Genomic DNA, 12,356 nt, shown 5'->3' with positions numbered 1-12,356 from the left:
GATTCAGTGCTGTCAGGTATCTTCTCCCATTCCTTCATGCAGCACTTTCCCCCCCAATCTCCAGGGCAGGCAAACACCTCCCCTGGTCTGGAACTGAACATCTGGAGCTGTGGTGGCTGCCTCCTCTCGGGGAGGATCCAGCTGGGCTGGGATGGATCGAGCTCCTGTAGCTGGAATGTTCCCGGCGCTGTGGTTTCCAGCTGCTGCTCGGGGCTGTGTCCAGGCAGGATGATGCCCCGGAGGTGTGCAGGGATGTCCAGGGCTAGCAGGCTTCCTGTGTTTTCCTCAGCCCGGCCTGGGATAACGCTCCCGCGTTATCCTGGGAGCCATCAGCGGCGCGTTCCAGTGTCATTGTTCTCCCAAGGATCCCGCTTTGTCCAGGGGTCAGCTTTCCGGGTCAGAGTCCGCTCAGGAAGGCTGGGCTTTGCTTCCCTTTGTCTGCTCCTTCCTAGAAGGGCTGAGCGAGCTGCTGCGGTGCATTTTCCTCCTGTTCTTCCCCGCTCCCTGTTTTTCTCCAGGACTATTGATCCGCAGCCCTGCGGGATGCTGGGGGAGCACAGTCCCCGTGCTGTGCGCTGGAAAGAGCTCCCTCTTTCCCCTGGCATGGCTCGGATGGAGCAATTGTTTTCCCTCCCCACTCTTGCTTTGGGATCCTTCCCACCCCATCGCCCCGGGCTAAGGAATTGCTCCGCCGCCCTCGTGAAACTTCTGCGGCCGCCTCGGCGCTGTTTGAAGCGCCGCCATCATGTTTGTTTAAAAACACATTAATTAGCTCTGGGGTAATTGGGGTTTGCGGGGCTCTCTCTCGCACTGTTCTGCCCGCTCTAATTTGTTCTATCGATCTTCCCGGAGATAGGAGCGGGAGCCAAGCGGCGGCAGCTCCCGCTGCCGTCGCTCCGCAGGGTTTGTTTACAGCGGGGCTGGTGGCCCCTGCTCTGCTCAGCAGGGCCTGTTCTGCCTCCCAGCCCACCAGCCGAGCCCTTCCCGGCAGCCCATCCTATTCCCATCCCATTCCCATCCCGTTCCCACCCCGCTTCCCAGCGCCGTTTCCCGGAGCGCCCCGGGATGCGCCCGAGCCCTGCGCGGCTGCGGCTCCTGCTGCGGCTCGGCTCAGCCCTGGGTTTCCATGGTAACCCCCGGGCTGCTTCCCCGAATCCAGGTTTTTCAAAAGCCAACATTTTCCTTTCCATCAAAAGAGCCCTTTCCGCCGGCGCCGCCTCCCCCGGCGGGGCTGAGCCCGGCCCGGAGCGCGGTGCCCGCAGCCCGGCCTGGGGAGCTCCGCAGAGCCCGTCTGCCCTCGGCCTGCCCGGGAACCCTGCCCCGAACCGAGCCCATGCGGCACCAGGCCGGCCTCTCGCTGCTTCCATCCCTTTCGCACAGAATTCACCGTTTTTGGCTCATTATCCCTTTCTCCAAGTGTCCCTGTGCGGCAGGAGCAGGGTGGTGGTGCAGCCCCAGCACAGCAGGACTGGGATTTCCACAAGCCTCTCCCTTTTCACCAGCATTCCCCATTTTTTGGCCACAAGCCCCTCACTCCCTCCATCCCTTTCCTCCAGAATTCCTAATTTTTTGCCCTTTTTACCTTGGTATCCCCTTGTCCAACTGTCCATGTGCAGCAGGAGCAGACTGTGCAGCCCCAGCACAGCAGGACTGGGATTTTCACCAGCCTCTCCCTTTTCACCAGCATTCCCCATTTTTTGGCCACAAGCCCCTCACTGCCTCCATCCCTGTCCTCCAGAATTCCCCATTTTTTGGCCTTTTTACCTTGTCCAAGTGTCCCTGTGCAGCAGGAGCAGGGTGATGGTGCAGCTCCAGCACCACAGGACTGAGCTTTCCACAAGCCTTTCACTCCTTCCATCCCTTTCCTTCAGAATTCCCAATTTTTTGGCCTTTTTACCTTGGTATCCACTTGTCCAAGTGTCCCTGTGCAGCAGGAGGAGCGTGGTGGTGCAGCCCCAGCACCACAGGACTGGGATTTTCACCACCCTCTTCCTTTTCCCCAGAATTCCCCATTTTTTGGCCTTTTTACCTTGTCCAAGCGTCCCTCTGCAGCAGGAGCAGGGTGATGGTGCAGCTCCAGCACAGCAGGACTGGGATTTTCCCCAGAATTCACCATTTTTTTGCCTTTCTACCCCGATATCCAAATGTTCCTCTGCAGCAGGAGCAGGGTGATGGTGCAGCTCCAGCACCACAGGACAGGGATTTTCACCAGTCTCTCACTCCCTCCATCCGTTTTCCCCAGAATTCCCCATTTTTTGGCCTTTTTACCTTGTCCAAGCGTCCCTCTGCAGCAGGAGCAGGGTGATGGTGCAGCTCCAGCACAGCAGGACTGGGATTTTCCCCAGAATTCACCATTTTTTTGCCTTTCTACCCCGATATCCAAATGTTCCTCTGCAGCAGGAGCAGGGTGATGGTGCAGCTCCAGCACCACAGGACAGGGATTTTCACCAGTCTCTCACTCCCTCCATCCGTTTTCCCCAGAATTCCCCATTTTTTGGCCTTTTTACCTTGTCCAAGTGTCCCTGTGCAGCAGGAGCAGGGTGATGGTGCAGCTCCAGCACAGCAGGACTGGGATTTTCACCAATCTCTCACTCCCTCCATCCATTTTCCCCAGAATTCCCCATTTTTTTGCCTTTCTACCCTGGTATCCCCCTGTCCAAGCATCCCTCTGCAGCAGGAGCAGGGTGATGGTGCAGCTCCAGCATATCAGGACTGGGATTTTCCCCAGAATTCCCCATTTTCTGCCCTCTCTGCCTCAGTCCCCCCTGCCCAATTGTCCCTTTCAGCAGGAGCAGGGAGGGATGGAGTTACCCCCCCCAGCACAGCAGGACTGGGATTTTCACCCTCCCCTCGCCCCCTCCGTGTTTTCCCCTTTCCTTGGCCACCCATTTCCCTCCTCAGCAGGACCAGGGTGGGATGCTGGTGCACCCCAGCCCCTCTCCACCCCTCTGGCAGCAGCCCCTGGCTCCTCACATCCCTCCTGTGCCTCTCCCCACCTGGCAGCCCCTGGGGAGGGCAGTGCCCGTTTTTCTGCCAGCAGACACAAAGCATTCCCAAACAATGGCCATTGCACAACTCAGCCCTGCATTTAACAGCGTTTTACAGGCAGAATAAATCTCAGGGACTCCATAAATCTCGGGGCTGAGATAAGAAATGTGCATCCAGAGCCTGGCGTGGAGTAAATCCTGCCCAGCTCCAGGACACACGAGGAGCATCCTGTATTTCACACCTGCCTTGGAGCCCAGAGGGAGATTTATGGGATTCAGGAATGGCCTCCACCCTTTGCAAAAGCTGAGAGAACACTCCCACTTGCCAGGCAGATGGAAAATGAGATTTCCCAGAGCAGCTGGCAGATCCACTGGGGGAGAACTCCCTGGCTTTGGGCAGTTCTGGTCAGTCCTGCCACGTTCTCATTCCTCAGCAAGAATTCCAGCAAATCCCAGTGGAGGGGCCTGAATCCTGTGGCCCCACATCTCCTGTCTCAGCATGGCAATCCAGGGATTTCTGGCGTGTTCTGAGGACCACTGGGAGTTCTGGATGTGGGAAGGCTTTAGCTCATCCTTCTGGAGACATCTTGGAGTGTTGTCTCCTAAATGGGCACCAGAACATCACCAAGTCTGCTGCACTGAGGGGGAGAGCTCAGGAAAACACTTCTTCCCATGGATTAACACTTCTTCCCATGGATAAACACTTCTTCTCATGGATTATCAATGGCAGTAACCCCCTCCTGCCTAAAAAAACAAGGGAATTCTGTGGAAAGAGGTGTCCAGAGCTCCTCACCTCTCCCTGGAGCTGTGGGTCCCTGAGCAAGGAGCACCACAGGAAGGTTTTGGAAATCCTGGGATGGCTGCTACTCCCCATGGAATGCTCTGCAATCCCAGCAATGCTGTGGCTTCTCCTGTGGCTGGCAAGACATCCTGATTTCCCAATTTTTCCAGCCCTTTGGAAAGAGCAAATGGCAGGAAATGTGAGACCTTCCAGAAATCAGCACACCCTGGGGTGGGTGTGCTGGAGGAAAAGTTGGGATAAAAGCTTGGGGAGGGATGGAGAGGGAGCAGAGAGGGGTGAGGGATGTGTTCCAGCTTTGCTCCTCTGATGTTTCAACCACTGGGACAAAACACTTGCAAGGAGACAAAAATCCCTGAGCCCAGGAGGTTTTGGGAAGGTGGGGGATACCAAGGCCAGCATTTCTTTCTCAGCCTGGGTCAGAAGCAGAGCCTGAAATCAAAACACAGCTCCAGAGCTGAGCTGTGGTGTGAGGAGATTTCTCCTAGGGAAGGGAGGGTGTTTCCAGCTCTGGATGGTACCTGTGGGTGCCACCCTGGGAAGGGTGGAGCTGCTGGGATGTCAGTTGGGAAAGGAGCAGGAGGCAGGTCCATGGAATTCTGAGTATCTTTCAAAATAGGATTACAACCAAGAAATAGGACTCCCTAATCCATTCTCTCCCCAGCACAAATAAGACTCTGTGAGCAGCTCAGGTCAGGGAAAGCACTAATCCCTCCAGCACTCCTGGAAGTGCCCAGGTTCTGCAGCACCAGGAAGGCAAAAACCCCATGAACAAGCCAAAGTTCCAGCAGTGAAGGAAGAAAATCCTGTGGGATCTAGGGATGATGCCCAGAGGAGATGGAACAGAGGCTAGACAGAGTTAAAAGGAATGAAATGGGTATTTATTGAGAGGCTTTCAAAGGCCACACCCAGTGCCACAGTCGTGCCCAGATGGCTCCAAGATGGAAGCAAAGGGAGCTCGGTCATGAGATCTCACATTTTTATAGGTTTTAGTCCATTTGCATACAGAAATCAATTGTCCAATAAATATCCTCAAATCATCATCCTTGCTTGCTTTATTTCCAATCCTCCTCTTTTCACGTTGTTTATGCTCAGGGCCTGAAGTTGGAAAAGATTGTCCTTGAGTCCCCAGCTGGAATAGGATTGTTTTGTCTTCACCACCCCGTGAAAAGATCCTAGGAACACTTAATATAAAACTAAAAGCTGCACAGCAAAGCAGAACAGAAAAACTTAAAACTTGAGGCATGAATCAAGCAGCCCCTTGGGAGCTGGAGACGGGCTGAGCTTCCATCCTCGCTGGGAGCAGAGGGATGAGGAGACCCGGGAGTTGTGCCCAGCACTGGGATGGGGATGCCCTGCAGTGGTGGGGTGCTTGGGATGGCTGGGAACACCAAAATCCAAGCACAGCAGGAGCACGGCAGGGCGAGGTATGGAAAATACACCTGGGAATGTCCTGGGCAGTGCCCGGAGAGCTGGGGAAGGGCAGGGCGCTGCTTCCCGCAGCAGGAGCTGCGTGTCCTGGAGGGACAATGACAATTGCGATGAAACCTGACCCTGGCCGCCAGCGAGCCCAGGGACAGCGGCCTGGCTCTGGTTTCAGGGCTCCCTCTCCACCCAGCACTATCTGGTGCCAGGCAAGTGCTCCCAGGCTCCAGCAATCCTTCGCCCCGCTCGGGGCCGTCTCGGGTTCCGCGGTGCTGCAGGAAAGCAGACTGGATTCCTGTTTCCCAAAAGGGGAACACCTGGGAATCGGTCAGAAAGGGAGGATTTGGGGAGCTGGAGCAGCACAGGAGGGGCAGATGTTGGGAGGGTGGAGAGGCAGAACCTGAACCTTGTTATCCCTCCAGGAATGGCCTGGCGGCTGTTTTTGGGGAGCCAGAGCAAGGAGAGGGTGTGGGGTGTGAGAATGAGACACACACGGGGAATTTCCAGAGCTCTGTGAATTCTGGGATGGCTGAGCCGAGGGAAAGGGAGAGAGATGAGCAACTTATCCTTTCACCTCTTTTTTTTCAATCTAATCACCGCGGAAGTGTCCCAGGATGGGCTGGATGGGGCTTGGAGCACCCTGGGGTAGTGGAAGGTGTCCCTGTCCCTGTGGACGGGCTTTTCCCACTTCAAACCATTCCGGGATCATCCCTGGTTTCCCTGCGCTCTCCCGGTGGGGTGAAGGAGCAGGGGACGGGCTGGGGCGGTTCGGCTGCGATGGGAGCAGGGCTGTTCCATCCCAGCCGGGATGTGGGCAGCGTCCAGCCGGCATTCCCAGCCGTGGGCAGAGGTGGATTCCCCCTGGCACAGTCAGACCGAAAGGGGAGGTTCCTGCAGCGCTGCCGTTTGCCCCAGCCCTCGCTCTTCCCTCCCCACAGCTCCAGGGATCGCCTGGGCTCCGTTCCCAGAGCGTTTTGTAGGGGCAGATGGCTCGGAGCGGGAGGCAGGAGCGATCCGTGCGGGGAGGGATGGGGGAGGCAGACTGGGGGCACTGCAGCCCCTCCGCCCTCCCAGCCCTCAGGGCTGACCTTTCCCTGCTCCTGGACCTGTCAGCAGAGCCCACAGACCGAGCTGGGAACGATTTCCCGCTGATACGCCAAAGGTTCTCGGGAACGTCAATGGTTTCCCCTCGTTTATCTGTATTTTCTGCCCGGCAATTAACAGGATTTCAGCGAGTCCTCGCACTTCGCATCAGCCCCGTGCTGCCGAATTTGGGTCAGTTTGCCCCGTGTTATGTTTGAAAACACCATCATATTTCTGTCAGATCTGCAACAGCAACACACAGGCCGTTTATTCCTACCTCGTCCTGCCTGGAAAAGGGCGGGCAGGACGGGACACGGCTGGAAATTTGCCAGGGAAAATCAAATTCCATGGCTGGCTTTGAGCAGCTGAAACACCCGGGAAAGTCTGTGCTGGCTCAGGGAGCAGCCCTAGGCCAGGGTGGGGTGGTGACATCAGACCTGGGGTGTCCCCACCTCCGATGTCACCACTGAGACCTGAACTCCCGCAATGATTAAATCCCAAAGTTTGTACCTCCCAAAGGTGTGATGGAATCCCAGGTTCTGGGCTTTGCCACAATCCTCGCTTGGGATAAAAGCACCCCACCTTTCCCACTGAGGGGTCTCCAAACTCTGAGCTGCAGGTTGTCCTTCCCTACAGGCTCAGCAAATTCCTGGGGGATCATTCCTCATTACCTGAGCGATCCTAAAGGACCTTCTGAAAGCTCAGCCATCCCAGAATTCACAGAGCTCTGGAAATTCCCTGTGTGTGTCTCATTCTCACACCCCACACCCTCTGCTCGCTCTGGCTCCCCAAAAACAGCCGCCAGGCCATTCCTGGAGGGATAACAATGTCCAGGTTCTGCCTCTCCACCCTCCCAACATCTGCACCTCCTGTGCTGCTCCAGCTCCCCAAATCCTCCCTTTCTGATCGATTCCCAGGTGTTCCCCTTTTGGGAAACAGGAATCCAGCTCTGATGGAGCCGGATGGAGAAGGGAGACTCCTGAGAGGGGATAATTTAGGAACAGGGTCTGTCAGTGCCCACCAGGACTTTGGAAATCCTGCCAGCCCAAACAAGAACTTTCTGCAGAAATCCAAAGGGTGCAGCCAGTCCCCTGGGATGGAGAAGGACCAAGGGATGGAGCCACCATCCCTGCTCAGGGTTTTCCAAAGGGCAGCTCCAGGCCAAGGGCAGTGAGGTGAGGAAGGACAAGGAACAGATTCCCAGCCAGGCTGGAAATGAAAAAAAAAACAAAACAGAGGATGGCTGGAAACCATTGGAAAGTACCCCAAGAACCAGCCTAGGAAAAAGCAGGAAGTCCTGGCCAGTGGCCAGTGCAAAGACTCTTTACAACCTCTTTTATTTTTATTCTCACTGCAGCAAAACAGAATTCTGTCTGTTTTTTACAGCTCTCCTGTGTTTTGCTGAAATCTGGCTTTGAGCACTTCAGGCACCTCGAGCTCCAAGCTCTGGCCAGCTCAGGGCCTGTCCTGCTGCCCCCACAAACACAGAGTGTCCCAAACCCTGGGACTGGGCTGGGATATTCCCAGACAGGGACATGGATCAGGCCTCAGGGATTTTCCTCGCAGGCAGGTCCGTCAGCTGGCAATGATCCATCATTCCTCCCTCCTTCCTAATTCCTGCTCTGATGGATGCAGCCAGCCCTTCTCCAAAGCTGACATTTATAGCACCAGTTTTCTCCGGATATAAATATAACCTGGATGCGTTGGAGTAGCAGGAAAATCGTTTAAATGTTCCCTTTGACAGCGAGTTTGAAGATTGCTGACACTAAAACCACTTACTGATATTGTTCTGTATCATCCTGCACTCAGCCTTCAATCATCCTCATTACAGGGGTGCACGAGCTCAGCATTCCCACCCTTCCCAGCCCCTCACGCCTCCTGGAATCCCAGAGAGCCGCGGATTCCCGCTGGAATGTGGAGCAGAACCAACAGATCACAGGTGAGCAGCTCCAGGGAGGGGATTGTCCTCCTTTACTCTATCCTTGTGAGTCCCCACCTCCAGCTCTGGGGTCTCCAGAAGGACCTGGAGCTGCTGGATGGGCCCAGAGAGGTCACAGGGATGCTGCAGGGCTGGAGCCCCTCTGCTCTGGAGCCAGGCTGGGAGAGCTGGGAATGCTCACCTGGAGAAGAGAAGGCTCCAGGGAGAGCTCAGAGCCCCTGAAGTGGCTCCAGGAGAGCGGGAGAGGGGAACACAAGAGCCAAACCCTGCAGGAGGAGCAGCTCTGAGTGGCACAGACACCCAAGAGCCGGCTGGTGCTGAGAAGTTGTCCCAAGCTCTGGTGGCACAGCAAAGGGGACAAGCTCTGCCTGGGGAGTTCATGGCAATTCAGTCCCCTCAGGACCACACAGATCAGGCCAGGCTCTGCCCTCAGGTGCTTTTATGCTCTGGAGAATCGTGTTTTCCCTCTGGAGTGCCAGGATGATGGGAATGCTGGAGCTCTCTCCAGCTCAAGGCTCGGGGATGCTCCAGGTGTGTTGGGTCCATCCTTGTGCTCCCAGGGAGGAGATCACAGCGCTGCCCGTGCCTCTGGTGATGCCAGGTGATTTCTGCCCTGCGAACACGAGGAGCTCTGACATCTGCTGTGCTTTCTGCCCGGCTGCCTCCTCCCTGCCAGCCGTGGGAGCCGCGGGACGTGACACAGCGCCGGTGTCGTGACACGGCACTGAGTGGCTGCACAGGGGCGGGAGAGCCACGGCTGCTGGGATGCCAGAGGGCAGGGAGGGACACGGGGAGGGACACAGGGACACCCGGACACCTGGAGGGGAAAGGCAGAGCACGCAGAGCTTGTGGCTCAGCACATGATCCAGCGGCAGAGTGTGGGGTTAGGGGATGCCAAAGGGCGCTGCAGATCCCATCCCTGGGAGGGAGGTCGGGGAAATCCTTGCTCCAATTTTAAACAGCAAACAGAGATCATGGAAGTACAGGATAATGGAATCCCAGAGTGGGTGGGAAGGAATTTAAAGCCCATCCATGTGCAGGGACAAGTTCCACCATCCCAGCCCGTCCATCTTCTCCTTGCTCTGCCATTCCATGGTCCTGCTGGTGTTTCCCATTCCCACTCAATCCACAGCAGAGCCTCTCCAAGGCATCCAGGGAAAGGATCCAGAGGCCAAGAAAGCCTTGGTTTCTGTCTTGGTTTGCAAAGCAGGATGTGACCAAAAGTATGAAATCTGTCACCAGCTGACCCTGATCTCCTGGCACACATTATCTGCTCATGGGCCATCTTTAAACCAGCTGGGCAATCATCTTTATCTTCCCACAGCCCATCCTCCCTCCAGGAGATATCTCCTGTTCATGGCCACTGAGTCCCAGGGCATGACTGATAAAATTCCATCATCCCATGGGAGATGCTCCAGCCAGGGGAGCAGCCAAGCCTTTCCTACCCAGATAAAAACTGACATTTTGGACACCAAGGAACCTTCTTTCCACTGGATTCCAGAGGAAAGCCAGACCTTTGCACATCATCCCTGGAGCTTCAGAGGAAACTGCACCTTCTCCAGGAGCACTGCTCCAGCTGAACCACATCTGCCCCTGCAGGAGGATGCAGCCACCATTGAATGGGACTGTGCCAACACCCTGACTGACTGACGGGTGTCAGCTTGGATTCTGACTCTGGCAGGGCTGGGATTGTTCTGTGTAATGCTGCATTTCTATTTTAATTTTCCTAGTAAAGAACTGTTATTCCTAATTCCTATATCTTTGCCCTTAATTTCAAAATTATAACAATTTGGAGGGAGGGGGTTTACATTCTCCATTTCAAGAGAGGCTCCTGCCTTTCTTAACAAACACCTGTCTTTCAAACAAAGAGAGTTTCTTGGTTCCAGGGAATTTCTTGGCCTCATCAGGAGGCGTGGGAGTGAGCCCAGACCCCCCAGGTGACATTCCCATGGGGCACTTTGCACCTCTGGGTGCCAGCTGCTCCCAAATTCCAGCTGCCCTCTGGCAGTGACACGGCTGTGGCCTCACTGCTGGGACACCCCAGCACCCAGCTGTGCCTGGGCAGCTTTTCCTGGGATGCAGAACATGGAAAACACAGGCTCAGGGACACAAATGCATCCCTTTGTCCCCCCTGGGATCCTCTCATCACCTCCATTCCTCCTCTGGGATGGAGCAGGAGATAAAAGCCACTGGAGACACCAGGAGAGGCTTTGAGGCCTGGAGAAGGGAAATGTTTTTATTGCTGCATTAATAATTTACCAGGACAAACTGGAATTCAGGGCACTGAGAATCTCAGAGATTCCCACAGAGATGAGCTTGGCCACACTTTACCCAGCAAGGAGCTGCTTTTGGGGGGCTCCCCACCTCCCTAATTTCCAATTTCCCTCCTCCCTAAGGCAAACCTGCAGTGGGAATTTCCAGGTGCATTTCCCAGCCTCGGGAGGAGCTGGCTCCTGAGGAGTGATAACCTGGCCAAGCAGACTTGGCACCAGCAAAGGGACAATTCACAGCCCAGACAACTTTACCTGGATTGAATTAATCCAAAGCAGCAGCAGCAGCAGCAGCACCTTCCCAGCCCTGGCAGCACGAGATTGGCACAGCTCCCTGATAATAAATCCTGCAGAGAACAGCAAGAAAAGGGAAAATCCTGGCTTTGATGTGCTCTATCTCCCATCTCCAGCACAGCACAGGAGCCAGAGTGGCCCTGGCCACGGATGAGGGTGGAGATTGCAGGCAGGAAGGAAATGGATTGTGCTGGAAAAGGTGGGAAAATTGGGGGGAAGATTAGGGGGACTGGCTCTCATCATCTCGGCTGATTCACTGCCTGAGCGAAAATTTGGGGAGTGCTGAAAATTTGGCTTGAACAAAAGGCAGGGAAAAGAGCAAAGGGCCCCAATTCCTTGCAGCAGAGCAAGGAAACCCACTTGGAAAAGAGAAATGGGAATATGAGTTGCTGATTAAGGGGTAACTTATTAGTTATTAATTAGGGTTAGAGCCCAGTGCTGCAGGAGCTACCTGGGGTAGGGCATGGGATAGAATCAAGGAGTCCCAGATTGGTTTGGAATTCTTAAATCCAACCTCATCCCAGCCCTGCCATGTTCAGGGACAGCTCCCACCATCCCAGGCTGCTCCAAACCCTGTAAAACCCAGCCTTGGGCAACTCCAGGGATCCAGGGGCGGCCACAGCTGCTCTGGAAAATCTGGCTCACCAAAAACTCAGCTCCCAGCACTGTCAGCTCATTTTCTTCCTGGTTTATCCCATGAGGAATTGGGGTTCTTAATCCCACTGCTCTTTGGAGGGGGCATTTCAGAGCTTGGTGCTGGGAGGGCAGTCCCAGTTTCCAACTGGGATTTCACAGTCCCAATTTCCAGCTGGGATTTCACAGTCCCTTCCCCCTGTTCACTGCCCTATCAATATTCCCCTGAAATGGCACTGGGGGTTATTTTCCTTCTGTTATGAACAGCAGCTGAATTCCTGCTCAGCCTCTCTGAAATATTGCTGTGAAAATCAAGGATATGAGCTGACTTATCAGGAGAGGAAAATGCCACAGGGGCTAATGCCAGGCTCAGGGACTGCACAGCCAGGGAATAACAGAATTCCTCCTGCAAGGCAGGGGCCTGGAGCACGGGGGACTTTGGGAGCATTACCAGGAAGGCACAAATAAGCACCTTCCAAGAGCCAGGTTTTTTCCAGCCCTGCTGTCCAGTCCTAGGGATGCTGAATCCTCTTTGCACCCCTTTACCCACGGGATTTGCCTTTTGGCAGCTTGCACACTCAGTTCCTGTGGTCTGAGGGCAATTTTTATTGAGGAAGCCGGAGCAGTGAGCACAGAAAATCCCTTTTTTAGGGCACACTCCCACCCCACAGGATGCCGTGGCCAGGGTAGTGGCCCTGGAGGAGGTGCCAGCAGCAGATTTGGTTGGAGGTTTGTGTGCAGGCACAGAATGCAGCTGGGATTTGGGGAATGCAGCCACACAGAGCAGGAGCAGTGTGCATTATTCATCATGCAGGTAACACTGACACGAGGAGAACGTTCAGCTGTTAAATGTCGGGAAACAGGAAAAAAAAAGAGGCTACTGCTGTGTGAAGAACTCTGTCCTGCAAATCCCTTTTATTCTGCAG

The 12,356-nt window shown here is 55.1% G+C and overlaps 1 long non-coding RNA gene across 1 annotated transcript; it reads right to left on the bottom strand.

Annotated features, from left to right (window-relative positions):
* Positions 1 to 7,615: 7,615 nt before the first annotated feature.
* Positions 7,616 to 11,557, bottom strand: LOC130258707 (uncharacterized). The gene is made up of 3 exons (XR_008841534.1): positions 11,443 to 11,557; positions 10,759 to 10,850; positions 7,616 to 8,846 (listed from the first exon to the last, which is right to left on the bottom strand). It is a non-coding gene; the product is annotated as an uncharacterized LOC130258707 (long non-coding RNA).
* Positions 11,558 to 12,356: the final 799 nt, after the last annotated feature.

Source organism: Oenanthe melanoleuca, chromosome 13, assembly GCF_029582105.1.
Source record: "Oenanthe melanoleuca isolate GR-GAL-2019-014 chromosome 13, OMel1.0, whole genome shotgun sequence".
Lineage (NCBI taxonomy): Eukaryota > Metazoa > Chordata > Aves > Passeriformes > Muscicapidae > Oenanthe > Oenanthe melanoleuca.
This window is presented reverse-complemented; position numbering and strand designations above follow the sequence as displayed.